Source organism: Microcaecilia unicolor, chromosome 6 (genome assembly GCF_901765095.1).
Source record: "Microcaecilia unicolor chromosome 6, aMicUni1.1, whole genome shotgun sequence".
NCBI lineage: Eukaryota > Metazoa > Chordata > Amphibia > Gymnophiona > Siphonopidae > Microcaecilia > Microcaecilia unicolor.
Genome location: NC_044036.1, coordinates 29414386 through 29442216, shown reverse-complemented (window position 1 = coordinate 29442216; position 27831 = coordinate 29414386). Strand labels below are relative to the sequence as shown.

Below are 27831 nucleotides of genomic sequence, written 5' to 3'. Positions count from 1 at the left end.
TTCAAAAGATTTTGTGACAGGAAAGAAAAATGTGTATATCAACTGCATAGAGACGGTGTGATACTCCAAGGCCCGAAAGAAGTTTACAGAGTGAAATCATATAGATATTGAAAAGTACTGGAGAGAGAGCAGATCCCTGAGGGACTCCAGATTTTACTTTAACCCATCAGACTTATCTTGAACCATCTCAACTCCTCAACTCTAAAGAAACTATCAGACAGAAAGGATCAGAACCATCCTAAGTCTTTCCTATTTCTGTCCAATTCTAATAAACGTCAAATAATAGCCCATGATGCACTGTATCAAATGCTACAGTAATACCTAAAGTGACCATTAGAAAGTCCATCCCTCTGTCAAATCCTGCTCTCACACCATCACAAACTGAAATCAGTAAAAGTTCAGTTGAAAATCTAGTGACCCAACTCATTGATTCTCACATTCTCATACCCAGCTTCCCTTAAAGCGTTTGCTTTCGACGTTCACTTTTGCGGCCAAAATTGATGCTCTTTGTTCTTCTTTCCCTGCTTCCCCTCTACCGCCTGCTATTGCCCCTCCCTTTCCTACCCCTTCATGTCCTTTCACCCTCCCCTCCCCACTGCTCACCTCTCCAACTTTGCTTTCCCACACTTGGTCTCATATTCTCAATTCAATCTTCCATCATTAATAGCATTTCATAAATTGGTTGATTCTTCCAGGAAAACAACCTGTCTTCTCGAACCCATCCCTTCATCTTGGAATACACCATGGCTTATTTCCACTTTCTAGTTATGATTACCAATAGCCTCTCTTCCAGCCAATTCTGAAGAAGTCCTCCTTGGTCCCCAGTGTCCTTTCTAATTACAGACCCATTTCTGATTTTGCATTCCTCTCGAAACTGGCTGAGAGGGTGGTCTTTACCCAGCTGATCCAATATGCTGAAGCATTGCATCTCCTTCATCCCTATCAGTTAGGTTTCTCTCCAGGCCACTCAACTGAAACTTTTATCACTCCTTTTCTCAATGATTTGAACTCTACTCTTGGTCATGGTAATGCTGCGCTTCTGATATCTTTAGATCTTACTGCAGAATTTGACTTTGTAATCTTCCTTTCAGGACCCTCTTTGATTGGTATTTCAGGGTTAGTACTCTACTACTATTACTATTAATCATTACTAGATGTATGCACTGCATTTCCAAACCATTCAGAATATTGCAGTCCGGCTTCTCTCCCATAGTCATAGATCTGATCACATTACCTCTCCCCCCTTTTGGCGTGACATTGTTGGCTCCCAAGTCCCTTTTCAAGATGGAAAGCCCTTCCCATGAAGCTTCATGCTGAGCAGTCTTATCCAAGATTTAGGGCCTCTCTGATTGAAGACCCGCTTGTTTCCTGTGGCCTTCTTGACCACCTAGAGGGTAGAACGCTATGGCAGTAATTGTACAGTTTATAATTTTTTTTTTTTTTTTTTGCTTTTCCTTTTCCTTTCTTCTTCTTTTGATCCTCTCCTTTCCTTTGGTTTTTGGTTTCCCTGTATCCCGTTGACGTTATGTAGTTTTTTTTTTTTCCTGTAATCTTTTTTTTTTTTTTATTGTAAACTGATTTGATGTTACTTGACAAGCACTATTTCAAATGCTCAATAAAGTAAACTAAACTAATCAGAAACCTGTTGGTAGAGCCACTGGACACAGAACCTAAGTGTTTCTACAAAGGTGTGAAACGGTATGAAAGACTTGGACACCCCCCCCCCCCCCCCACTCCAGTTGAATATTTTTGCCTAATCGCTTCTCTCTGCTGCTCAGCCAGTTCAGTGGTAACATAGGGGTTAATGTTTAGCCCGGTGGCAGTCGGCGTCTTTCTGGCCATTGCCGGCTTCATCCTGCATCATGTCCGGGCACTGGCATTTAATATCCCAGCATACATGGCCGGCTAACAAGCGTAATATTCAGCTCTTAGGGGTCTTTAACAAAAGCACAGTAATGTTTTTAGTGCGTGCTCATTAGCACGCATTAAATGCTAGAGACACATAGGAATATATGGGCGTCTCTAGCATTTAGCGCATGCTAAAAATGCTAGGACACCTTTGTAAAAGGACCCCTTAACCACATAAGGTGAACTGCATAAAGATAGGGGACTGCGTTTTATGCAGTTCTCATACGATTAAGCGCTGGGTATCGGCACTTAACCACATAAGTGCCGACTCTGTCCCTGGGCCACCATAAAGTAGCCAGTTTCAGCTTAGGTGCTAAATGTGGAAATTCAGCCGGTACTATGCTGAGTGAGTGCCACTGAATATCCATGGTTACTTCTGGACAAGCTATTTAAACAGCTGGTCATTTAAATCACTTTGAATGTGGACCCCTTAGAGGCCATTTGCCAGGTCTGTCTGATAGCCAGGGTTTGCAGGGCTGCAACCCAAGGCAAGTTGCATTCTGAATCTGCCACCTGAACAGACTGGAAAATCAGAAGAAAGGAGATGCTCCTTTTGTTTCCTGGTCCAAAGTTGCTGGAATGTTTTTCAGATAAGACTCTGTATACATGTGTTACGGCAGATTGAGCACATCAATCTCCAAACCAAGTGCAGAAGTTTTACTAATGCATTTTTAAATCCCACTAGGGGGATTTAAGTCCCCATGTTTATATCCTGTAAACTGATAATTTCTCTGTCTAGTTTATGCCCGTGGGCTGGTAGAAGCAATGAAAAGGGGAAGTTGGTTTCAGAAGCTGTGGACCAATAGACGAGTGAGTGATATAAGCAGGGGATCTGTTTTCTTTAGACCAGGCTTTAATAGTATCAATTAGAGCTGGAACCCATGTTGGCAGGCACTGGCAGACTGGTACACAGTACCCTACCCTCCCTCTCCCTTCTTTTGTTTTCTACGCTGTGTCCTGTGTTGTCTTTTCTTAATCAAGAGCACAGTTTATGGAAGCTTTGATACAGTTTGGCGCTCTTTAGCCTGAAGCCTTCAGCATCATCATATTTGCATATCACGTCATGTGCCTTCTCCACGTTATATCAGGGGCGAGCCGTCTAGTCTTCAAGGGGTCACTGAAGGTCTGGTGTTCAGAATCTCCAAGCTATGCAAATGAACTTGGCTGTGGGCCCAAATGTTTGCAAATCCCCTTGATAAATATTTATTGTGGTTATCCTCACAGTGAGGTCTGTCTGCAGACTTCCATGGCCAGAGTTGAGTAGCTCTGCCTTCTATGTTGTTGGCTGAGGGATCAATGTAATAAACCATGTATTAAAACATTAAACTGAGCTTCACTGAAAAGTGTTCTAATGCACACACTGAAAAAGTAAACTGATAGCATCCAAATTACCACACAGTAAAAAATGTGCGCTGGTATTAAAAAACTGCACAAACCCATGTGGTAACATAACAGACTTTTTACTGCATCAGGCATAAGATAAGTACATAAGTATTGCCATACTGGGAAAGACCAAAGGTCCATCGAGCCCAGCATCCTGTTTCCAACAGTGGCCAATCCAGGTCACAGATATCCGGCAAGATCCCAAAAATGTACAAAACATTTTATACTGCTTATCCCAGAAATAGTGGATTTTCCCCGAGTCCATTTACTAACGGTCTATGGACTTTTCCTTTAGGAAGCCGTCCAAATCTTTTTTAAGCTCCGCTAAGCTAACCGCCTTTACCACATTCTCTGACAACGAATTCCAGAGTTTAACTACACGTTGAGTGAAGAAACATTTTCTCCGATTCGTTTTAAATTGACTACATTGTAGCTTCATCGTATGCCCCCTAGTCCTAGTATTTTTGGAAAGAGTGAACAGACGCTTCACATCTACCCGTTCAACTCCACTCATTATTTTATAGACCTCTATCCTATCTCCCCTCAGCCGCCTTTTCTCCAAGCTGAAGAGCCCTAGCCGCTTTAGCCTTTCCTCATAGGGACGTCGTCCCATCCCCTTTATCATTTTTGTCGCCCTTCTCTGCACCTTTTCTAATTCCACTATATCTTTTTTGAGATGCGGCGACCAGAATTGAACACAATATTCCAGGTGCGGTCGCTTTTCTTCCTGTTGGTATATGAACAGGGATTGGCTAATGCACTGACAGGAGGGGAGAGTAAAAAGAAAAAAAAGTTCAATAAAAATAGCTGTTAGCCTAAGCACACCCCCAACCCCCCACCCTTATCCCCACAAAGCCATTCCTACTGGCCCACGTAGGCCCCCGGATCCCAGCCCCAGAAAGCCATCTCTGGTGACAAAGGTGGATCCCTGAACCTTCCCAGCATCCCCTCTACCTTTGGGTTGGTAGGCAGGAGCAATGTTCACTTTCTTCTGCCTCCACTGCCACCATCTTGCAAAATGGTGGTACCTAACCCCCTCCCCTAGTGGTGCATTGGGTTACACTGCTATGGATCAGTCTGCCACATAAGAGAAGCACACGGGCCAACAAGGATGGCTTTGCTGACTCAGAAGGTGAGGTGTGGGTCTGGAGGCCCACTTGGACCACTAGGAAGATCGGCCATCAGGGGTCATCTGAGGTGAAGTAAAGCTACATACGAGAAAGATGGTGCAACACGAACAAAGAAAGCAGGACTGTATTGAACTGCTGGTGCTAACCCTGAAAATGATGACTTTTTAATTTAATTTTGTTATTGTTTTTCATAATTCCATAATAATAACAATATGCAAAAGTCAAAAGAGAGAAGAACATGCACTTGCTCAATATCAAAAAATACACAAATACAGAATCCTTGCAAGAAAAGCCAATATATAACAGATTCCAGATTTCAATGCACCAATGTTATTCAAATATGATCCTCTCTGTCAATTGTTTTCCTCTTTCTAATACATTCTCTTAATACATGAATATCAAATGCTATTTTTTTTTTGTTACATTTGTGCCCCGCGCTTTCCCACTCATGGCAGGCTCAATGCGGCTTACATGGGGCAACGGAGGGTTAAGTGACTTGCCCAGAGTCACAAGGAGCTGCCTGTGCCTGAAGTGGGAATCGAACTCAGTTCCTCAGGACCAAAGTCCACCACCCTAATCCCACCCTAACCACTAGGCCACTCCTCCACTGTTGCTACTATTTGAGATTCTACATGGAATGTTGCTATTCCACTAGCAACATTCCATGTAGAAGTTGGCCCTTGCAGATCACCAATGTGGCCGCGCAGGCTTCTGCTTCTGTGAGTCTGACGTTCTGCACGTACGTGCAAGACGTCAGCCTCACAGAAACAGAAGCCTGCGCAGCCATGGAATGTTGCTAGTGGAATAGCAACATTCCATGTAGAATCTCCAATAGTAGCAACATTCCATGTAGAATCTCCAATAGTATCTATTTTATTTTTGTTACATTTGTACCCCGCGCTTTCCCACTCATGGCAGGCTCAATGCGGCTTACATGGGGCAACGGAGGGTTAAGTGACTTGCCCAGAGTCACAAGGAGCTGCCTGTGCCTGAAGTGGGAATCGAACTCAGTTCCTCAGGACCAAAGTCCACCACCCTAACCTCTAGGCCACTCCTCCATTAATTTTTTCCATCTTGGTAAATTCTGTGCTCCTAATTTGATTGAATGCACAGCACACAATACATTTCTAGGCCTGCACTGCCTTTGTTTTGTGCGTTATTCAATACCCCAAGTCCATATTCATTCCAGAGCGCTTTCATGCCAGAATAAATCCCTATCAGATTGTCTAAATGAAGCAGCAGGGCTGCAGTCTGAGTTTCAGGGGAATTGTTTACCTTATTCAAAATCCATTTTACGATAGTGCAGTTCCAAAAACTAAAAAGCATCCTCCGTACTAATTGTTATGTTTATATTATTTTGCTGTTCTGCAGGCATCAGCGTCTTGGTACCATGCCCGATGGAAGGGTGGAACTTGTGCTGGGCTTCCTTGAAATTTCAGTCCTCTATGCATGAGCCAATCAGATATGTGTGAGAGGCTGTTTATGAGCGTTCTCCCAATATGGTGGTTTTCAGTGATGCGGGACGCAGAATTAAGACTGTTACCGATAACATCTGAAAGCCCACATTTGCACTCGATATGATATGTTTTAGTAGACTCAGTGGTATTTTTACTAGTTGTGAGAATTATCAGCTGGTTCCATTTCTTCTTGTTTACATTTGTGAGATGAGGGGATTTGGTTTAATTTGACCTTACTTTATCTTCTGTGTAGACAAGTTTGGAGGCTGTTGGAAATGGATACCTCTATTAATGTTATCTGGGGATATGAGGGGCATTTCTCTAACTGGGTGTCTTGATTTAGGCATGGAACGAACCTATCCTATAATGGAATCAAGGTGCCTAGATTCGGTTGTAGAATACTAGCAGAACCCAGTATCACTAGAGGCTTCCACGGGAACGGGGTTCCCACAGAGACGGAAGCAGTTCTGTGGGATTCCCGCGGGGACGGAAGCAGTTCTGCGGGGTTCCCGTGGGGATGGAAGCAGTTCTGCGGGGTTCCCGTGGGGATGGAAGTCATTCCTGTGGCATTCCCATGGTGATGGAAGTCATTCCTGCCGGGTTCCCATGGGGATGGAAGCCGTTCCTGCAGGGTTCCCGTGGTGATGAAAGCTGTTCCTGTAGGGTTCCCATGGGGATGGAAGCCGTTCCTGCAGGGTTCCCGTGGTGATGAAAGCTGTTCCTGTGGGGTTCCCTTGGGGACGGAAGCCGTTCCTGCAGGGTTCCCGTGGTGATGAAAGCTGTTCCTGTGGGGTTCCCTTGGGGACGGAAGCCATTCCTGCGGGGTTCCCGTGGTGATGGAAGCCATTCCTGCGGGGTTCCCGTGGTGATGAAAGCCGTTCCTGTGGGGTTCCCTCGGGGACGGAAGCCGTTCCTGTGGGGTTCCCATGGGGATGGAAGCCGTTCCTGCAGGGTTCCCGTGGTAATGAAAGCTGTTCCTGTGGGGTTCCCTTGGGGACGGAAGCTGTTCCTGTGGGGTTCCCTTAGGGATGAAAACTGTTCCTGCAGGGTTCCCATGGGGATCCTGTGAAGATAGAAGCCATTCCTTTGGGGTTCCCGTGGAAGTGTACGTGGCACTTGTGCTAGCCTCGCACTTACTGAGTACCAAGTTCTTTGAGTGCCGTCTCCTCCTCCTCCTTGCTTTAACAGCACAGATACAGAAAGTCTCCATTAAGGAGATGGTAGAAACACAAATGGTGATGGAATTCAAAAAGGCATGGGATGAACATGGAGGATCTCTAATTAGAAAGTGGAAGTTATAAAAAAACCTAAACTTATATGGCTGCATGTGTGTGGATGTGTCGAGTGATGCTTAGATGGTGACTTCGGCTGTGATGAACTAGGGCCGATACCAGGAGACCTGTACGGTCTATGTCTCATATATGGCAATCTGGTTTAGGATGGGCTGGAAAGGGCTTAGATAGCAACTTTAGTGGCTGAAACATGAGGACAGTGCTGGACAGACATTTCGGTCTGTTTCCTGCAAATGAGAAGACAACTAGGCTGGAATGGGCTTCAATGACAAGTCCAGCAGTTGGAACATAAGGATAGGGCCGGGCGGACTTCTATGGTCTATGTCCCAGAAACGCCAAAGAAAGACCATAATCAAGTATATAATATCACGTTCATTGTTGATTTTAATTATGAATTGATAATGAGCGTGACTATTGGGCAGACCGGACCGTTCAGGTTTTTATCTGCTGTCACTACGTTACTATAAATCCTCTCTGCTCCCAGGCTGATGTGCAGACCTCAGCTCTGACACAGGCTCAAGCATCAGATGTCACCTGACCTACTGGCGCGTGCATGTGGCGACCTTTCAGCACACAGTGCCAGTGAATCAGAGACCAGTCTTACATGTACGCACGAGAGTGCTCCAAGGTCCAACTTCTGTTCCATCCTTGCCTGCAGTGCTGCAGTTCGAACCCAGAGAGAGACTGAGAGAGCCAAAATGTACCATTAAATTCTTGTGGGGACGGGTAAGATTTCTGTCCCCGTGCAACTCTCTAAGTATCACTCCTTTTCTGATTTCTGAATACTGGCTTCCTATTTCCTCCCAAATAAAATTCAAGATTCTATTGTTGGTTTATAAATCTAGCTCCCCTTCTGCCCCTCTCTATCTGAACAGGTATCTTACTCCCTCCTCTACCTTACGTTGTCTTAGATCGGCTGATAATAATCTTCTTTCCTTACCAGTGCCCTCTTTTATCCATCTCACCAGTACTTAAGATTCTGCTTTTAGCTATTTAGGTCCTAAACTCTGGAATGAGCTCCCACGTCGGATTTGGGATTAAGCCACCATTGCATCTTTCAAACTGGCACTAAAAATTCATCTTTTAAGAACTGCATTTGACCCTCCTTCATAACCCTTCCCTTTTGCCCAGTTTTTCTGATTTCCTCCCTTTTTTTTCTCTGTCTCCTCCCCTCCCCCTTCTCACGTCACTGTCTCTCCCCCCCCCCCCTAATTCCTTCACCCTTTTCTTCGTTTTTAAATTTTTCTCTTTTCCATTTCTCATTTTCTTCTACTTTTTAATTTGTTTTTGTAAATCGCATTGAAGTCTTGGCTAGGCCCCATGCGGTATATCAAGCACGTGAAATAAATCTCAGTGTGGTTAACATACTGCAGCAGGACATGTTAATTCACTCCTACCCTAGCTGAGATAATATTTAACCATCTCTCTGACCTCATGTGCAACTTTCTTTAGTCACTTTTGGGCCCTTTTACTAAGGCGCGTAGGCGCTTATGTGTGTCCAACACACGTCAAATTGGCACTACCGTCCAGCTACCGTGTGCCCCGGGTGGTAATTCCAAATTTGGCGCATGCCCAAAACACGTGGTAGAAAATATTTTCTATTTTTTCCCGTGTGGCGCTTACCCAGCGGTAATCGGTAGTTTACGAGCGTTGAAAGCTCACTACCCAGTTAGCGCATGAGACTTTACCACTAAGTCAATGGGTGGCGGTAAGGTCTCAGGCCAAAAATGGACGTGCACTGGTTTTAATTTTGCCGCACGTCCATTTTCCGGCACAAAAAAAAATGCTTTTTTTTCCAGACGCGCTGAGGAAATGGACTTTTCCTTTAGGATGCCGTCCAAACCTTTTTAAAACCCCGCTAAGCTAACTGCTTTTACTACAATCTCTGGCAATGAATTCCAGAGTTTAATTACACACTGAGTGAAGAAAAATTTTCTACGATTCTACACCTCTCTTTTTTTCTTTTTTAGACAAGGAGAATGTTTTTTTAAAAGAGTTTGCCTAGGTGGCTGCCTTGGGCCTGGGACTGGCATGCACCAGTAGGCCGCAGGCTATTACTACACATGCTATTCTCTTCTCTCCAGGGCCGCTCCAGGCCTGGCCTCCAAGGTGGGGTGGGGGGGGGGGAGCCCAGTGCTGGGGTCTGTCTCTCTCCAGCTCCTGTGTGTCAGGACCCAGGTGATTGCGTTAACTCTATAACCTGGGTCCCAACACACAGGAGCAGGACAGTGACAGGCCAAGGGAGGAGCAGCCACAGGAAGGTGAAGGACGGAGGAGGGGGGGGGGGGGTGGCGGCGGCTGCAGCAGCCCTGCCTTGGGCCTGGCTCTGTCTCTGGGCTGCCCTGCTTCTCTCACTCAGTAAGTCAGACCACTACCATCTGTTTTCCAAACCAACTTGTTTACTCAGAGTCTTTTGTTATCAATTAGTGAACAGTAATAATAACAGCAGCAGCAACAAGCAAAATTATTTACAAAGTCCTTAATCTCCTTCTAACAAATATGTGAATACTCTGTGTAACTCTTCTCCTGAACAGTGAATCACTTCATGGCAAGAATGAATTAAAGAGAATTGTCTTTGAAATTAGCACTGCAGGGACATTCAGCCGGGTCGATATTCAAAGCAATTTAACTGGCCAGAAATGGCTCCTGGCCGGGGCTAACTGGTCATTTTCAGCAGCACTTAATCAGTTAGAGCTGCCGAAAATAATCGGTTAGCAACAAACTGAAATCTGGATATTTTCGGGGTGTTCTGGGGGTGGAGTCAGTGCTTGGCCTGATATTCAGAACTTAACCAGATAGGTTAACTGCATAAAAGTCAGTCCTATCAGTGAAGGAGTAGCCTAGTGGTTAGTACAGCGGGCTTTGATTGTGGGGAGCTGAGTTTGATTCCCACTGTAGCTCCTTGTGACTCTGGGCAAGTCACTTAACCCTCCATTGCCCCTGGTACAAAATAAGTACCTGAATATAATATGTAAACTGCTTTGAATGCAGTTGGAAAAACCACAGAAAGGCAGTATATCAAGTCCCAGTTCCCTTTCCCTATTTGAGATTCTACATGGAATGTTGCTACTATTGAGATTCTGTTGCTACTATTTGATATTCTACATGGAATGTTGCTACTATTTGAGATTCTGTTGCTATTCCACTAGCAACATTCCATGTAGAAGCCCGCCCTTGCAGATCAGCAACGCGGCCGCATTGCTGATCTGCAAGGGCGGGCTTCTACATGATGCTAGTGGAGGAGTAGCCTAGTGGTTAGTGCAGCGGACTTTGATCCTGGGGAACTGGGTTCAATTCCCTCTGCATCTCCTTGTGACTCTGGGCAAGTCACTTAATCCTCCATTGTCCCAGGTACAAAATAAGTACATGTATATAATACATAAACCACTTTGATTTAACCACAGAAAGGCAGTATATCAAGTCCCATCCCCTTTCCCCTTAACTTAGCCAGCTCTATTAACCTGAAAATTCAGTGCCAGTGCCCAGATGGACCCAGCACTGAATTTCTGGGTTTAACACTGGTGGCGGTCAGCAAAACGTTGATCACCAGCAGCTGAATATCCGGCCTAGGGAGGCTCTGAAGCAAGTTATATAAGCTGGTCCTGGACGGAGGTGGTATCCCCAGGAAGTTGGTTACTATAAGTGCCTCCTGTATTTCTCTCAGCCTCTGCAAGGTGTTTAAGGATCCTAATATAGGACTGGAAGTCTGGGTGCCCTGCTGGAATTACACAATAACACCCCAAAGAGAACCTTACAAGTCCACTGTTTAGTACATAAGTATTGCCATACTGGAAAAGACCAAAGGTCCATCAAGCCCAGCATCCTGTTTCCAACAGTGGCCAAGGCAGGTCACAAATACCTGGCAAGATCCCAAAAAAGTACAAAACATTTTATGCTGCTTATCCCAGAAATAAGCAGTGGATTTTCCCCAAGTCCATTTTAATAATGGTCTATGGATTTTTCCTTTAGGAAGCCGTTCAAACCATTTAAAAACCCTGCTAAGCTAACCGCCATTAACACATTCTCTGGCAACGAATTCCAGAATTTAATTAGACATTGAGTGAAGAAAAATTTTCTCCGATTTGTTTTAAATTTACGACTTTGTAGCTTCATTGCATGCCCCCTAGTATTTTTGGAAAGAGTAAACAAACAAGTCACGTCTATCCCTTCACTCATTATTTTATAGACCTCTATCAGATCTCCCCTCAGCCGTCTTTTCTCCAAGCTGAAGAGCCCTAGCTGCTTCAGCCTTTCCTCATAGCGAAGTCATCCCATCCCCTTTATCATTTTCGTGGCCCTTCTCTGCACCTTTTCTAATTCCACTATATCTTTTTTGAGATGGGGTGACCAGAATTGAACACAATATTCGCGGTGCGGTCACACCATGGAGCGATACAAAGGCATTACAACATCCTCATTTTGGTTTTCCATTCCTTTCCTAATAATACCTAACATTCTATTTGCTTTCTTAGCTGCAGCAGCACACTGAGCAGAAGGTTTCAATGTATCATCAACGATGACGCCAAGATCCCTTTCTTGGTCAGTGACTCCTAATGTAGCTATAATTTGAATTCCTCTTTCCCACATGCATCACTTTGTACTTGCTCACATTAAACGTCATCTGCCATTTAGAGGCCCAGTCTCCCAGTCTCGTAAGGTCCACTTGTAATTTTTCACAATCCTCTTGCGATTTAACAACTTTGAATAACTTTGTGTCATCAGCAAATTTAATTAATTACTCCCATCTCTAGATCATTTATAAATATGTTAAAAAGCAGTGGTCCCAGCACAGACCCCTGGGGAAGCCCACTAACTACCCTTCTCCATCGAGAATACTGACCATTTAACCCTACTCTCTGTTTTCTATCTTTTAACCAGTTTTTAATCCACAATAGGACACTTCCTCCTATCCCATGACTCTCCAGTTTATTCTGGTGTCTTTCATGAGGTACTTTGTCAAACGCCTTCTCAAAATCCAGATACACAATATCAACTGGCTCACCTTTGTCCACCTGTTTGTTCACTCCTTCAAAGAAATGTAATAGACTAATTGGTGAGGCGATATTTCCCTTCACCAAATCCATGTTGGCTTTGTCTCATTAATCCATGCTTTTGAACATGCTCTGTAATTTTGTTCTTTATAATAGTCTCTATCATTTTGCCCGGCACCGACATCAAGCTCACTGGTCTATAATTTCCCAGATCCCCTCTGGAACCTTTTTAAAGTATCAGCACTGCATTGGCCACCTTCCAATCTTCCGGTACCATGCTCGATTTTAAAGATAAATTACATATTACTAACAATAGTTCCTCAAGTTCATTTTTCAATTCTATCAGTACTCTGGGATGAATACCATTTAGTATATTTAATAAAGGGGAAAAGACCTCAGACGTCGTCCTGTGATATAATCGCCACCTTGTGTTCCGGCTATCTTAATCACCCTTAGGAGTTGACTCAATCATTAGTCAACACTCCCCCCCCCCCCACACCCAAAAACAAAAGCTTTAAACACAGTCTGTGTTAGTTCATTCTTCTTTCATAACTTCTTTTTATTTATTTGTTAACGTTTGTGGAGGAGTGGCCTAGTGGTTAGGGTGGTGGACTTTGGTCCTGGGGATCTGAGGAACTGAGTTCGATCCCCACTTCAGGCACAGGCAGCTCCTTGTGACTCTGGGCAAGTCACTTAACCCTCCATTGCCTGCCGCATTGAGCCTACCATGAGTGGGAAAGCGCGGGGTACAAATGTAACAAAAATAAAATAGATACTATTGGAGATTCTACGTGGAATGTTGCTACTATTGGACATTCTACATGGAATGTTGCTATTCCACTAGCAACATTCCACGTAGAAGGCTGCGCAGGCTTCTGTTTCTGTGAGTACTTGCAGGACGTCAGACTCACAGAAGCCTGCACGGCCACATTGGTGATCTGCAATGGCCGACTTCTACATGGAATGTTGCTAGTGGAATAGCAGCAACATTCCATGTAGAACCTCAAATAGTAGCAACAGTGGAGGAGTGGCCTAGTGGTTAGGGTGGTGGACTCTGGTCCTGAGGAACTGAGTTCAATTCCCACTTCAGACACAGGCAGCTCCTTGTGACTCTGGGCAAGTCACTTAACCCTCCATTGCCCCATGTAAGCCGCATTGAGCCTGCCATGAGTGGGAAAGTGCGGGGTACAAATGTAATAAAAATAAAATAAATAAAAGCAATGTGAGGATGAACAAAACTTATTCACTTAACTGAAATATGATATCCTAACAGGTACCCATTTCGCTAGACCTGTTTCTTCAGAGGATCTGTGATAATTACAATTACGGAGTTACCGCTGGAGATCTTACCCCACTGGTACTTACAGGGCGCCGTCTTTTTCCTTGCATTAAATATAAACAGTGGACTTGTAAGGTTCTATTTGGGGTGGAGTTTATGTTACTGGTTTATTAGGACTTAAGCAATAAGCCATACTTCTCTTTACTCCTAAGTCCTAGGAGTAGGTGCAGCAGGTTCCCCATTCAGTGGCGTACCAAGGGCGGGGCGGTGGGGGCGGTCCGCCCCGGGTGTACGCTGCAAGGGGGTGCAGGGAGCAGCCACGTGGCTGTCGGTTCCATGCTCCCTCTGACGTTACTTCCTGTTCCGGGGCAGGGAACCTGCGGAGTCGACAGCCGCGTGACTGCTCCCTGCACCTCCAGGAGTTGATGAGCTGGGAGGGGGTGCAAAGCAGCGATCCGCCCTGGGTGGCAGCTGACACAGGAACACCACTGTCCCCATTTCCAGCGGCCCGAAGTATAGGGCAGAGCTTAAACAGCTTGTGCTTACTGTATCTGCTCACAGACTTCTACATATTCTACTCATTGCTAGTTAACATCAATTATCTGCTCATTATTATATTACTAGTAAAAAAGCCCCGTTTCTGATGCAAATGAAACGGGGGCTAGCAAGGTTTTCTTCTGTGGGAGTGTGTGTGTCCCTGCCCTCTGCCCTCTCTCCCCTCCCCCCTCTGAGTCCTTCACTGCTTTGCTGTGTTTTCCTTCACTGACTGTTTGTGTTACAGAGAGGGCGGGGCAGACACTCATGGGGAAACCGGATATCTCTCCCCCTTCACACTTCCGGCTGGAGGCTTCATAGAACGTTGGTGTTGCCTTTTATATAAAGAGAAGTTTCATGTGCAACTGACATTAATCTATAATTTGTGTGCCTGCTGGGACCCCATACTACAAGGGGCTCCCAAACCTGCCTCGTGCTGATGGAGAATAGGTTGAAGGACAGATTTGGGCAGTGGCGATCCTAGGTTGGCTGACACCCGGGGCGGATCGCCGCTGCGCACCCCCCCCCCCCGGGTGCAGCACGACACCCCCCCCGGTGAATCAACCCCCCCTTCTGGCGCATGAACTCCCCCCCCCCCAGCGTTGAGTCCAAATAAAAGCTTAAGTCTTACACCTAAATGTACGCATTGAATTTTCTAGCGGGATTGCACTGTCTCGACCTGTAAAGTGGAAGATCTGCATTGTTTTCCTAAGAAACTTTGTGACCTCTGACCCAGGCAAATTATCGTCGAAACACGGCCCGTGTTGTGTCCTTCTGATTCAGTATGGGAATCTGATTTACAATGTTCATTTACTGACCATCAATGGCATACGTTTTGGGCTAAAACAAGCAAACCCATTGCTTCATCAACCTTCCCTCAATCTCTCTTTTTTTCTGCATCACAGAGTCTTATGGACTCCTCAAAAAATGAAGGTTGCAGGTTTGTTGAACGATAATTTGTGTTGGTCATGTACGGAACATCAAGGGTCCCTTCTCCATTTACTCGTTGAATGCTATGATACCGATTTTGGTCCAAAGTATGGCAAATTCTCTCCTCTCTATTTAATTTCACTGAAATTCTAACTCCTTCAAAGTTAATATTTGCGTGTCCTTCTAATAAAGAATTCCTGATTGTCCCACACCTGAAGGTCCTGCTGTGCTTTTTCTTCTGCTTCGTTTAGGTAAATTTATTTTATTTATTGCATTTGTATCCCACATTTTCCCACCTATTTGCAGGCTCAGTGTGGGTAACAGAGTTTTGTTATGACATTGTCATTCCAGGATATCAGATACAATTAGTAATGTACAGAGATTACGTATGGGGAGAAAAAGGAAAGTGATAGGCGGGTAAGTATAGAAGGTGACCTTCATAACTGGGTGGTTAGGCGAGGTAGTTTAGTAAGGCTATAGGTTCTGTTTGTAGGCCTTGTTGAAGAGATATGTCTTCAGAGATTTGCGAAAGTTGGTTATTTCGTCAATAGTTTTCAGGGCTGTAGGTAATGCATTCCACAACTGCGTGCTTATGTAAGAGAAGGTAGTGGCATGCATCAGTTTGTATTTTAGTCCTTTACAGCTGGGGAAGTGCAGATTGAGAAATTCGCGGGATGATCTTATGGCGTTTCTGGGAGGTAGATCCACGAGGTTTAGCATGTAGATTGGGGCGTCTGCGTGGATGATTTTGTGAACAATCGTGCAGATCTTGAACGCAATGCGTTCCTTAAGTGGGAGCCAGTGAAGTTTCTCTCTTAGGGGTTTTGCACTTTCATATTTAGTTTTTCCAAATATGAGTCTGGCGGCAGTGTTCTGAGCTGTTTGGAGATTTTTGATAGTCTGTTCTTTGCAGCCAGCGTACAGTGCGTTGCAGTAATCCAGATGACTTATTACCATTGACTGTACCAGGGTACGGAAGATGTATCTAGGGAAGAAAGGTTTTACTCTTTTGAGTTTCCACATGGAGTGGAACATAAGTACATATGTACATAAGTAATGCCATACTGGGAAAAGACCAAGGGTCCATCGAGCCCAGCATCCTGTCCACGACAGCGGCCAATCCAGGCCAAGGGCACCTGGCAAGCTTCCCAAACGTACAAACATTCTATACATGTTATTCCTGGAATTTTGGAGTTTTCCAAGTCCGTTTAGTAGCGGTTTATGGACTTGTCCTTTAGGAAACCGTCCAACCCCTTTTTAAACTCTGCTAAGCTAACCGCGTTCACCACTTTCTCCGGCAACGAATTCCAGAGTTTAATTACACGTTGGGTGAAGAAAAATTTTCTCCGATTTGTTTTAAATTTACTACACTATAGTTTCATCTTTTTTGTCGTGTTCTTCACGTGGGCATCGAGCGTGAGGTTTCGATCAATGGTAACTCCAAGAAATTTTCAAGTTTTGTGAGACGGGAAGAGAGCAGTATGGTGTGGATATGGTGGATAAATGAAGGTGCTCAGTTACAGCTTTGCCTTTTGTATGTGCTACACATGAATATCTGAAGGAAAGTGTCAAAACGTCCCATGACAGTGTTTTATTCTTAAGTCTGAAAGCAGCAGCCTGGCCAACTCTCTGCCCTGAGGGACCAGTAACTACAGCCTTTCTGGAGACAAATAAAAGAAAGATAGTCCTCAGCTGAGTACATGAATTACTGTAACTCATAAAGTAAAACAGGGAAAAAGCTGGTGCTTAAGCTGGAACTGATATTAGATATGCTAGAAATTTCCACCACAGTTCTCTTCCTGTGTTTAGAGGAATGATTCTGGGCAACGGGGACAAATGAATTTTAAATGGTCCCAAATGAAGAAGTCATGTTGGAAGTATAACGAAAAGAGGTTGGTACCTCTGAATCACACGTCGTGACTAATTTATTTATTTAACTTTATTTGCTATACCGTCAATCGCCGAATAGCAGTCAGGTGGTTTACAATAAATGCTCAGCAGAGCTGGAGAGAGGAAAATTTAAAAAAATAAAAAAGAGGAGGAAGTGCAGAAATGGAAGGAAGGATGACTATGGTGAATGGCGATGGCGGAAAGGCTTCGTTTGCAACGATACAGGAAATGTGAACAACATATCCCATGTCGCTGCAAAAATGGGATCAGTGGCTCCGTAATAAAAGCTCTGGAAACAATGCAAGATAAGTTGGTTATAAATTTGCACATTTTTTCGAATGGTGGATGGTTGTATTGAGTGGAATTTTCATATAAATAACACTGTTGTGTTGTGATTAAAATTAACTGAGATATATTTGTCTAAGTTTATACAAGCTGAGATGAATTCTCAATATTTTTGAGTACAACAAAAATGTATTAAAAAATCATTAAACAATTTTTTTGGAAAGGTTTGGATGAAATAGTTTTGTTAAGAATTTTGGAGCTGATATTCAAAGTGATTTAGCTGGCTGCTGACTGACTAAATCGCTTGGTCAGGGCTAGCTGCTAATTTTCAGTGGCACTTAATCGGTTAAGTGTCGCTGAAATTTGCGGTTAGCGCTGAACTCAAAGCCAGTTATGTTGGGGGCACTCCAGAGGCGGAGTCAGCACTTGGCCGCTTAAATGCTGATATTCAGTCCTTAACAGTGGCGTAGCTATGTGGGGCCAGGGGGCCTGGGCCCCCCCAAATTTGCTCTGGGCCCCTGGTTGGCTGGCAGGGGTCTCCAACCCCCACCAGCTGAAGGGCTCGACGTGCTGGATGTGAGAGGAAGAGAGAGCAAGGCAGGCAATGCGGTGGCACCAGAGACCAGTGCTGGACGAAGTCTTCAGCTGGTGGGGGCTGGGGACCCCCGCCAGCCAAGGTATTTGCGATGACGGTGCTTCAGCTGGAGGGGGTTGGGGACTCCCACCAGCCAAGATGTATAACAGTGGCAGTGGGTGGGGAGCGGCAGGGCGGTGAGGCAGCGGCGGAGGGGGACGGCAGAAAGGGGTACAGCGGTGGGGCAGCGACCAAAATGTGCCCCCCACCTCAGGTTCTGGCCCCCTCCCACCTCGAGGTCTGGCTACGCCACTGAAAGTGGTCAGGTTTAGCACATACATCTGCCCTATTTTTATATACTAGCCCATGGCCGCTTAAGTACTGAATATCGACTTAAGTGGCATATGTTAGCTGGCGCAAAAATAACCGGATATTCAAAACCAAAGCCTGGACAGGGCCTGGCTTTGAATAGCCAGGAATAACTCCACTGGTGGTGAGTTACTGGCTTAGCACCGCCAGCTGAATACTGGACCCTATAAATAATGTTTTTTGTATATTTCTTGAAATGATCTTTAACCCTACTACTACTTATCACTTCTATAGCGCTACAAGGCATACACAGCGCTGTACACCACACACAAAAAGCCAGTCCCTGCTCAAAGAGCTTACAATCTAGATAAGACAGGTAAACAGACAGAACAATAAGGGTAAGGGAATAAAGAGGTGAGGATAAAGGACAGGGCAAGTGAGTAGTGGTTAGGAGTCAAAAGCAGTGGTAAAGAAGTGGGCTTTAAGTTTGGACTTGAAAACGGCCAAAGACGGGGCTAGACGTACAGGCTCAGGAAGTCTATTCCAGGCGTGAGGTGCAGCAAGATAAAAGGAACGGAATCTGGAATTAGCAGTAGAGGAGAAGGGGACAGATAAGAGATTTATCTACAGAACGGAGTACCCGAGAGGGGGGCGTACGGAGAGACAAGAGTGGAGAGGTACTGGGGAGTGGCAGAGTGAATGCACTTATAGGTCAGTAAGAGAAGTTTGAATTGAATGCGGAAACATATAGGGAGCCAGTGAAGTGACTTGAGGAAAGGGCTAATGTGAGCATAGCGACTCTGGTGGAAAATGATTCATGCAGCAGAATTTTAAACCGATTGAAGAGGAGAGAGATGGCTAAGAGGGAGGCCGGTGAGAAGTAGGTTGCAATAATCTAGGCGAGAGATGATAAGAGTGTGGATAAGGGTTCTGGTAGAGTGCTCAGAGATGAAGGGACAGATTTTGCTGATGTTATAAAGAAAGAAACAACAGGCTTTGGCAATCTGCTGAATGTGAGCAGAGAAGGAGAGAGAGAAGTGAAAGATGACCCCAAGGTTACGAGCAGATGAGACAGGGAGAATGACAGTGCCATCCACAGAAATACGGAATAATTACCCTCAGTAATTATTATTATTCTCCCTTTGACTTTAAGGTTTTTATCAAATTAAATCTAGTAGAAGAAACACACAAAATTGTGTTTGTTTGCCAAAAATGGTACACACTCTTTCAAGACAGTATACACTATTTGCAATGAGAGTGTCTATAAACAACAAGTTTATTTAAACTCAAAAATAAAGGATTTCTCAAGTCTGTTCTCTCCACGTGCCTGACACCTTAACCATACAATCACTTAGAGCTTTGCTATGAGTCCTAGTTGGACCACTGTCCCTAAGAGGCTCCACAGGATAAATACACAGTCACTTCTTAACTCAGGCTCTTGTAGTCTCTCTCTGACAGCTTCACAAGGTAGGTGAACACTCTCTTAACTCTGAGGTTTCCTATGTCACTGAAGCCTCTGCTTCTGACAGTTACAGGGTAACAATCTCTGCTGAGAACCACTCCTGTTCCCTAGGTCCTCTCCAAGTACTGCAGCCAACGGGGAAACTCCACGGCTTATTTCTAGGATAAGCAGCATCAAATGTACTGTACTGTTTTGGGATCTTGCCAGGTACTTGTGACCTGGATTGGCCACTGTTGGAAACAGGATGCTGGGCTTGATGGGCCTTCGGTCTGTCCCAGTATGGCAACACTTATGTACTTGTGATTCTGAATAGAATCCTGCTACTCTTTGGGGTTCTACATGGAATGTTGCTTCACTCTGAAATTCTGCATGGAATCTTGTTATTCTTTAGAATTCTAGAATCTTGCTACTCTTTGGGGTTCTACATGGAATGTTGCTACACTTTGAAATTCTGCATGGAATCTTGTTATTCTTTAGAATTCTAGAATCTTGCTACTCTTTGGGGTTCTACATAGAATGTTGCTACTATTTAGGTTTCTGCCAGGTACTTGTGACCTGGATTGGCCACTGTTGGAAACAGGATGCTGGGCTTGATGGACCTTTGGTCTGTCCCAATATGGCAACTCTTATGCTCTGTTATGTTCAATAAAAGATTTAAAAATTAAAAGCGCCTCATTTTGGGGCCCTTTTACAAAAGGATGTTAAGGCCTACTGCGTGCTTGGCGCCTAAAAACCAGGCTACTTCAAAATGCGTTAAAGTGTTTTCTGGTATTTGGCCTATTAGCACACGCTGACCCCCTAATTCTATAAAAGCTTCCAAAAATTGCACACACAAATTTGAACATGTGCCAATTAATTGAAAAATGAGCTAATTAGCACTTGTAATTGGCTTTTTAACAAGCAATTATTGGCAGTAATTAGATTTAATTGGCATTTATGCTCGATCTGAAAAAGCAGCTGTGGAAATGGGAGGGGTCATGGGTGTAATGGGGGCATTCCTAAAAATTTAGTCGCGTTGTTATAGAACAACGGGGATACGTGCTGAATGTAGGTGTGTACGTTTGCATCACATTTCAGTTGGTACAAATGGACGCGCTTAAAGTTAGGTGCGATTGCTGGGCCTAAGCGCTATTCTATAAACCAGGCCTAACTTTAAGCGAGGTTTATAGAGTTAGCGCTTTTTTCGGCGCTGATTTTTTTTTTGGCACCATATATAGAATCTAGCTGTAACCGTGCATTAACTATTTAAAAAAAAAATTTTAGAGGGGCATGTCATGGGCAGAGACTGGGCATGGAAGTGTTAACTAGCTAGCACGTTCACAATAGCGCACACTAACTGACTAATGCAAACGCCTTTGACGGTACTATGTAAGCCACATTGAGCCTGCAAATAGGTGGGAAAATGTGGGATACAAATGTAACAAATAAATAAAAATAATGCTAAGTTAACACAGGAGCACTTAGGGGTCTTTGACTAAGGTGCACTGACAGATTTAACATGTAATAATCAGTGGCGTAGCTACGTGGGGCCAGAGGGGCCTGGGCCCCCATAGATTTGGCCCTGGACCCCCTGCTGATGACCCTCTCGACCCCCCCCCCTCCCACCATCGCCTGCCTTTGCTGGCAGGGGACCATAACCCCCGCCAGCCGAGGTCCTCTTCTTCCCACGCAAGGCTTCCTTCTGTTTCTGACGTGGGAAGAAGAGGACCTCGGCTGGTGGGAGTTAGGGTCCCCCGCCAGCAAAGGTAGGCGATGGCGGGTTGGCGGCAGGGGGAGGGTCGAGAGGGTCGTCGGCAGGGGGGGGTAAAGTTGGTGGTAGCGGCGGCGGGGTCAGCGATGGCGGGGGGGGGGGTCGATGGCGGCAGGGGGGGCGCTAAAATGTGCCCCCTCACCTCGGACTCTGGACCCCTCTCCTGCCGAAGTCTGGCTATGCCCCTGGTGATAATCATCATGTTCTAAATGCCGTGCAGCTCATTGTATACCTATAGGCTGCATGGCACTTGCGCACCAAGAAGTGGCCTGTGATGGTGTGGGCGCATGAACTGGACATGTGCTGGACCATGTCTCCACCGCATCTGGAAAAAAAGGGGGCTTTTTTGGCCGGGAAATGGACGTGTGGCAAAATGAAAACCAGTGCGCATCTAGTTACAGCCTAAGCCCTCAACGTCACCCATTGACTTAGCCATAAGGGCTCACGCGTTACCCAGGCGGTAACCGTCCAGTGCGTGCCAACTCCCGATTACCGCCAGGAATGCCCCCTGGTAGAAAATAGAAAATTATTTTCTACTGCGGGTTTTTGCCGCACGCCAAACTCGGAATTACCACCAGGCACATGTGCTAGCTGGGCGGTAATGCCGATTTGATGCACGCACATAGGCTCTTAAGTGCCTTTGTAAAAGGGTCCCTCAATGCACACTAATTAATTAGCGTGCACCAAATCCATTAGCGCATTTTAGTAAAAAGGACCCCTTAGTGCCTCGTAAATAGGAGGCAGTAAGTGCTCTCTCGTGAACACTTTGCAAGAACCTCGTGCTAATGGAAAAATTAGCAAAATAAAAAAAAAAAATGGAAAAACCCTAAATACTGCCATGTTGAATCTGGGCTTAGTGTGTGGGGAAGTCCCACGTTAAGATGCGCTAAGCCTAGATTCTAACACCCTTTAGTAAATTGCCTCTTTGCACTGTGAGTATATGTTTTCTGAAGTCTTATAGGGCCCCTTTTACTAAGGATTGGTAGGCCTACCGTGCGCTAAAAGCGCATTACTTCGGGATGCGTTGAGGCATCCCATGGTAGTTTCCTGCTTAGTGTGTGCTAATCCCACACTGGAAAATATTTTTTACTAGTAAAAAAGGCCCGTTTCTGACACAAATGAAACGGGCGCTAGCAAGGTTTTCCTCGGAGTGTGTATGTTTGGGAGAGTGTATGTGAGAGTGACTGTTTGAGAGTCAGAGTGAAAGTGTGAGTGTGTGAGAGAGTGAGTGTGGGTGTGAGTGTGTGTGACAGAGTGTGTGTGTGAGAATGAGAGTGTGTGCAAGTGTGTATGTGAGACACAGTGTGAGAGAGAGTGTGTGTGTGTGGGCGAGAGAGAGAGAGTGTGTGTGAGACACAGATTCTCTGTGAGAGTGAGTGTATGAGACCAAGCGAGTGTGTGAGTGAGTGTGTGGCACATAGAGAGTGAATGTGATACAGTGTGAGACAGAGTGTGTGAGAGTGAGAGTCAGAAAGACATTGTATATGAGAGAGAGAGTGTGAGCCCTGCCCTCCCAATCCATGCCCATCTGTGCCCTGCTCCCTCCATTCATCCTTTTCCAGCAATTCCCCTCTCTCCCTGAGCCCTGGCCTCCCAATCCATGCCCATCCATGTTCCTCTGTCACCTGCCCCCTCCATTCATCCCTATCCAGCAATTCCCATCTGTCCCTGAGGCGTGCCCTGCAATCCATATCCATCCATGCCCATCTGTCCCCTCCATTCATCCCTATCCAGCAATTCCCCTCTCCCTGAGTCCTGCCCTTCCAATCCATGCTCCTCTGTCACCTGGCCCCTCCATTCATCCCTATCCAGCAATTCCCCTCTCTGCCTGAGGCCTGCCCTGCAATCCATATGCATCCATGCCCATCTGTGCCCTCCATTCATCCCTATCCAGAAATTCCCCTCTTCCTGAGTCCTGCCCTTCCAATCCATGCTCCTCTGTCACCTGGCCCCTCCATTCATCCCTATCCAGCAATTCCCCTCTCTGCCTGAGGCCTGCCCTGCAATCCATATGCATCCATGCCCATCTGTGCCCTCCATTCATCCCTTTCCAGCAATTCCCCTCTTCCTGAGTCCTGCCCTTCCAATCCATGCCCATCCATGCTCCTTTGTCACCTGGCCCCTCCATTCATCCCTATCCAGCAATTCCCCTCTCTCCTTGAGGCCTGCCCTGCAATCCATATCCATCCATGCCCATCTGTCCCCTCCATTTATCCCTTTCCAGCAATTTCGCTCTCTCCCTGAGTCCTGCCCTCCCAATCCATACCCATCCATGCTCCTCTGTCCCCTGCCCCCTCCATTCATCCCTTTCCAGCAATTCCCCTCTCTCCCTGAGCCCTCCCCTCCCAATCCATGGCCATCCATGCTCCTCTGTCCCCTGCCGCCTCCATTCATCCTTTTCCAGCAAGTCCCCTCTCTCCCTTCCATGACCCCCCCTCGCATCCATGCTCCTCTCTCTCCCATGTCCCAGCCTGGCCCGCCCTCTTCTCCCCCCCCCCCCCCCCTTCGCATCCATGCTGTCATTTCTCCCCTGCCCTCCCGCTCCCATTGTTGTACTTTAGTGGCCACCCTCTTCTCTCCCCCCAACATGTGTGTTTTTTTTTTTCTTGTTTTTAAATTTACCTCCGTGGCGGTTCCGGCAGCGAAGCGTCAGGGAAGGAGGCGGTGCTCCCGACGTCTAGGTTTCCCTTTGCTGTGTTCCGCCTTCTTTTGACGTCATCCTTGACGTCAGAAGAAGGCGGAACACAGCGAAGGGAAGGCTAGATGTCGAGAGCGCCGCCTCCTTCCCTGACGCTTCGCTGCCGAGCGATGCGATTGGTTGAGTGTCATTGCTCCGCCCTCGACGTCATCACGTTTGATGCATGGGCGGGGCAGACACAATGCGATCTCGCCCCCTTCACTTAGAATGTTGGCTAACAGAGGCTTCATTAGAACGTTGGAGTTGCGTTTTATATAGAGAGATTTTCCAGCATGGGAGGCATGCCCATGGACAGAGAGTAGGCATGCCTACGCTAATTGAGTTGCATTGGCACATAACTGCGCGCTAACCAATTCACACAGGAGTAGCACGGGAGCCTTTATTTTTCTTTATTTTTGTTATATTTGTACCCCGCACTTTCCCACTCATGGCAGGCTCAATGCGGCTTACATGGGGCAATGGAGGGTTAAGTGACTTGCCTAGAGTCACAAGGAGCTGCCTGTGCCTGAAGTGGGAATCAAACTCAGTTCCCCAGGACCAAAGTCCTCCACCCTAACCACTAGGCCACTCCTCCACTGTTGCTACTATTTGAGATTCTACATGGAATGTTGCAGCTATTCCACTAGCAACATTCCATGTAGAAGTCGGCCCTTGCAGATCACCCATGTGGCCGCGCAGGCTTCTACATGGAATGTTGCTAGTGGAATAGCAAAGATAAGAACTATGTGTGTGCAAACGGCTTATCTATAAAATGATTTTGTTATATTTTTAATTTTTTCATATATATAATGATTTATATAATTATATATTGATTTGGGAGCCCTCGGTAGATACCACTTTAAGGCAACTTCATTGTTTCTTGCCTGGTGGCATAGTCTCTCTTCATTGGGTCGTCCCTTAATTGACTATTTATAAATGCTGTTGCAAACACACTCCACAAAAGTGCTCAAAAATATACGTGCTCAGAGCACGTATATTTTTGAGCACTTTTGTGGAGTGTGTTTGCAACAGCATTTATAAATAGTCAATTAAGGGATGACCCAATGAAGAGAGACTATGCCACCAGGCAAGAAACAATGAAGTTGCCTTAAAGTGGTATCTACCGAGGGCTCCCAAATCAATATATAATTATATAAATCATTATATATATGAAAAAATTAAAAATATAACAAAATCATTTTATAGATAAGCCGTTTGCACACACATAGTTCTTATCTTTGGATTTGTGAAGAGCGTGATTATATTTACCAAAGATCTTATAGTTTGGAGATTTGAGTGGTTTCAGCTAGTGGAATAGCAACATTCCATGTAGAATCTGCAATAGTATCTATTTTATTTGTGTTACATTTGTACCCCGCACTTTCCCACTCATGGCAGGCTCAATGCGGCTTACATGGGGCAATGGAGGGTTAAGTGACTTTGCCCAGAGTCACAAGGAGCTGCCTGTGCCTGAAGTGGGAATTGAACTCAGTTCCACAGGACCAAAGTCCACCACCCTAACCACTAGGCCACTCCTCCACTTTACTGCTTCCTACATAAGTGGCAGTACTGGTTCCAGCGGTAATGGTCTAATGGAGAAATTAGCATGTGGCCATTACAAAAAAAATATGGCAAGGAGTCCATTTTACCACCACGTTAAAAGTGATACCGAGCACTGGCCACTTTTTAGCACGGCTTTGTAAAAGTACCCCACAAGGAGGATGTAGTCCTTTAAAAAAAAAAAAAATAGGAAGTACGTAACTGGGGTTTTAGATGCCATCTGTTCTTTCATTGAAGGCCCCATCATTTAATTTTCGGCCACCTGGTTTAATTGTTCGAAATCATGGAATAGTCACATTTCAGAAGTCCATTAAGTCTATAGCCAGTTTCAGGGTAATAAATTACAGACTGTGAATTGTGTAAGCAAAAAAAAAAAAGATATGGCCTTCAAGTCTCGTATTTTGGGTTATTTTCATGTATTGTGGTCTGTAGTTGGCCACTATCATTTTAGAGGAATTTCCTGCCATCTGTGTTCAATTGAATTTTCTCACAGATTTCTGGTTGCTTGTAAATATTGGAATCTGGCAAACAGAAAATGTTCTTCAGTGGTATTTTTGAAAAGCTGTATCACTGGACTGGAAACATATTGTCGCAGTTTAATAAAGAAGAAATGGGTTCAATTGAATGGTCGAGGCTTAAAATGATCCAGCCTGCTAGTATTGACAATTTTTTTTCTTGGCATAATGTATAGATTTTTATTACTTTGATTTTTCACTTGTTGGTGTAGAGTATTTCCCCCTTAAATGTCATGCAACAAACCAATCATGTCACCAAAAGTTGAAATTCTGCTGGAAGAGTAAATCAATATTCTGGGGTTTGGAGTGAATTCAACGTCTTTGGTTCTCGTTTGATTTGTGGGTGAGTAAGTAGCTCTTATAATGCAGAAAATTAGCACTAGGGAAATATTTGAATTCCCAGTGAAATAATCTTTCCTCCCCCCCCCCCCCCAGTTTTCTCTTCAGTTCATCATGCGATTTTGTTTCTAAGACATCGTCGTTACACATTTTGCAGGTCTGCCTAGTCCTTGGAAGGTTTTGTATTAATTCCTTTTTGAAGGAATTGTTCAAATATACATCAAGATGCAGAGATGGAAGAAATGTGTGTCTCACCGATGACCTTCTGAAAATCCTCAGTTGCTATTTTCGTACATTTATTTATATCAGTGGGGGATAATTTTATATAATCCAGCAAACAGAACAGATTTGATTTACCAGTATAGTCAGTCACTTGATATTAAGCCTCCATTAAAGAAGTGCTTCGTTCTGTTCCTAAAGGGAGAGGCAAGGAAGAAAAGCGACGTTGTTGGAAAGCAATTCTGAAATGTTGTAATGGTATAATATGCCCAAGGAACTGGCGTCCATTGGATTTAGGTAATCATTGCTTACTTTGATAAGAATTCACAATTCAGCTGTACTATGGAAAAATAGTGCTGTAAGATTGGAACCCCAGTGTGTGTCATTATCGCCGAGAAAAAGAAATTTTTTAGATCCCTTGAGTTTTTCTGTTAGAAAATGATCACAACAAAGTTGAAAAAAAGCTGTGTAAAAATTACTGGATCTGAGAAATTGCCAGGTGGCCAGCAGAAGCCTTCATTTGAGATTCCTTCATTTCTCTTTTGAAATCTGTCATGGGCAAGGTAACTCATTGCAGGCTTTTCAAGGAATCTATCTATGCTAGGCCTGGTTTTTTTCTACTTATTTATTTTAATGTATTTTATTTTTTTAAAGTTGTATTTTATTGATAACTCAAAGGTAAACATCTCAACATACTCAATGCATCCAACACCCCTCTACAATCAGCAAAACCAACAGCGATCAGATAAGTGTTATTTCTTAGTCCTCTCTCATTCTTCAATTTGTTTCTTTGTATCTGTTTCAATCAGTGGCATTCCAAGGGGGGGGCAGTGGGGGCGGTCCGCCCTGGGTGCACGCCGCTGGGGGGTGCTGCGGCGCGCGCCTGTCAGCTGAGTTCGCTAACTTCGCTGCAGCTCCCTCTGCCCTGGAGCAGGTTTCTACATGGAATGTTGCTAGTGGAATAGCAACATTAACATTCCACGTAGAATCTCAAATAGTAGCAACAGAATCTCAATAGTAGCAACATTCCATGTAGAATCTTCCAATAGTAGCAACAGCAACATTCCATGTAGAATCTCAAATAGAGAAAGGGAACTGGGACTTGATATACCGCCTTTCTGAGGTTCTTGCAACTATATTCAAAGCGGTTTACATGTATTCAGGTACTTATTTTGTACCAGGGGCAACGGAGGGTTAAGTGACTTGCCCAGAGTCACAAGGAGCTGCAGTGGGAATCGAACCCAGTTCCCCAGGATCAAAGTCTGCTGCACTAACCACTAGGCTACTCCTCCACTTGGCTATAGACGTTCTATTTCCTTTTTCAGCTTTCTTTCAGTCCAAAAGCTG

The 27831-nt window shown here is 45.0% G+C and overlaps 1 protein-coding gene and 1 long non-coding RNA gene across 4 annotated transcripts in view; one reads left to right on the top strand and one right to left on the bottom strand.

Annotated features, from left to right (window-relative positions):
- GLIS1 (GLIS family zinc finger 1) overlaps positions 1 to 27831 on the top strand; it is a 418517-nt gene that overhangs the window by 55119 nt on the left and 335567 nt on the right. The window lies entirely within an intron of this gene.
- Positions 5368 to 21551, bottom strand: LOC115473076. The gene is made up of 3 exons (XR_003942602.1): positions 21425 to 21551; positions 16156 to 16166; positions 5368 to 5379 (listed from the first exon to the last, which is right to left on the bottom strand). It is a non-coding gene; the product is annotated as an uncharacterized LOC115473076 (long non-coding RNA).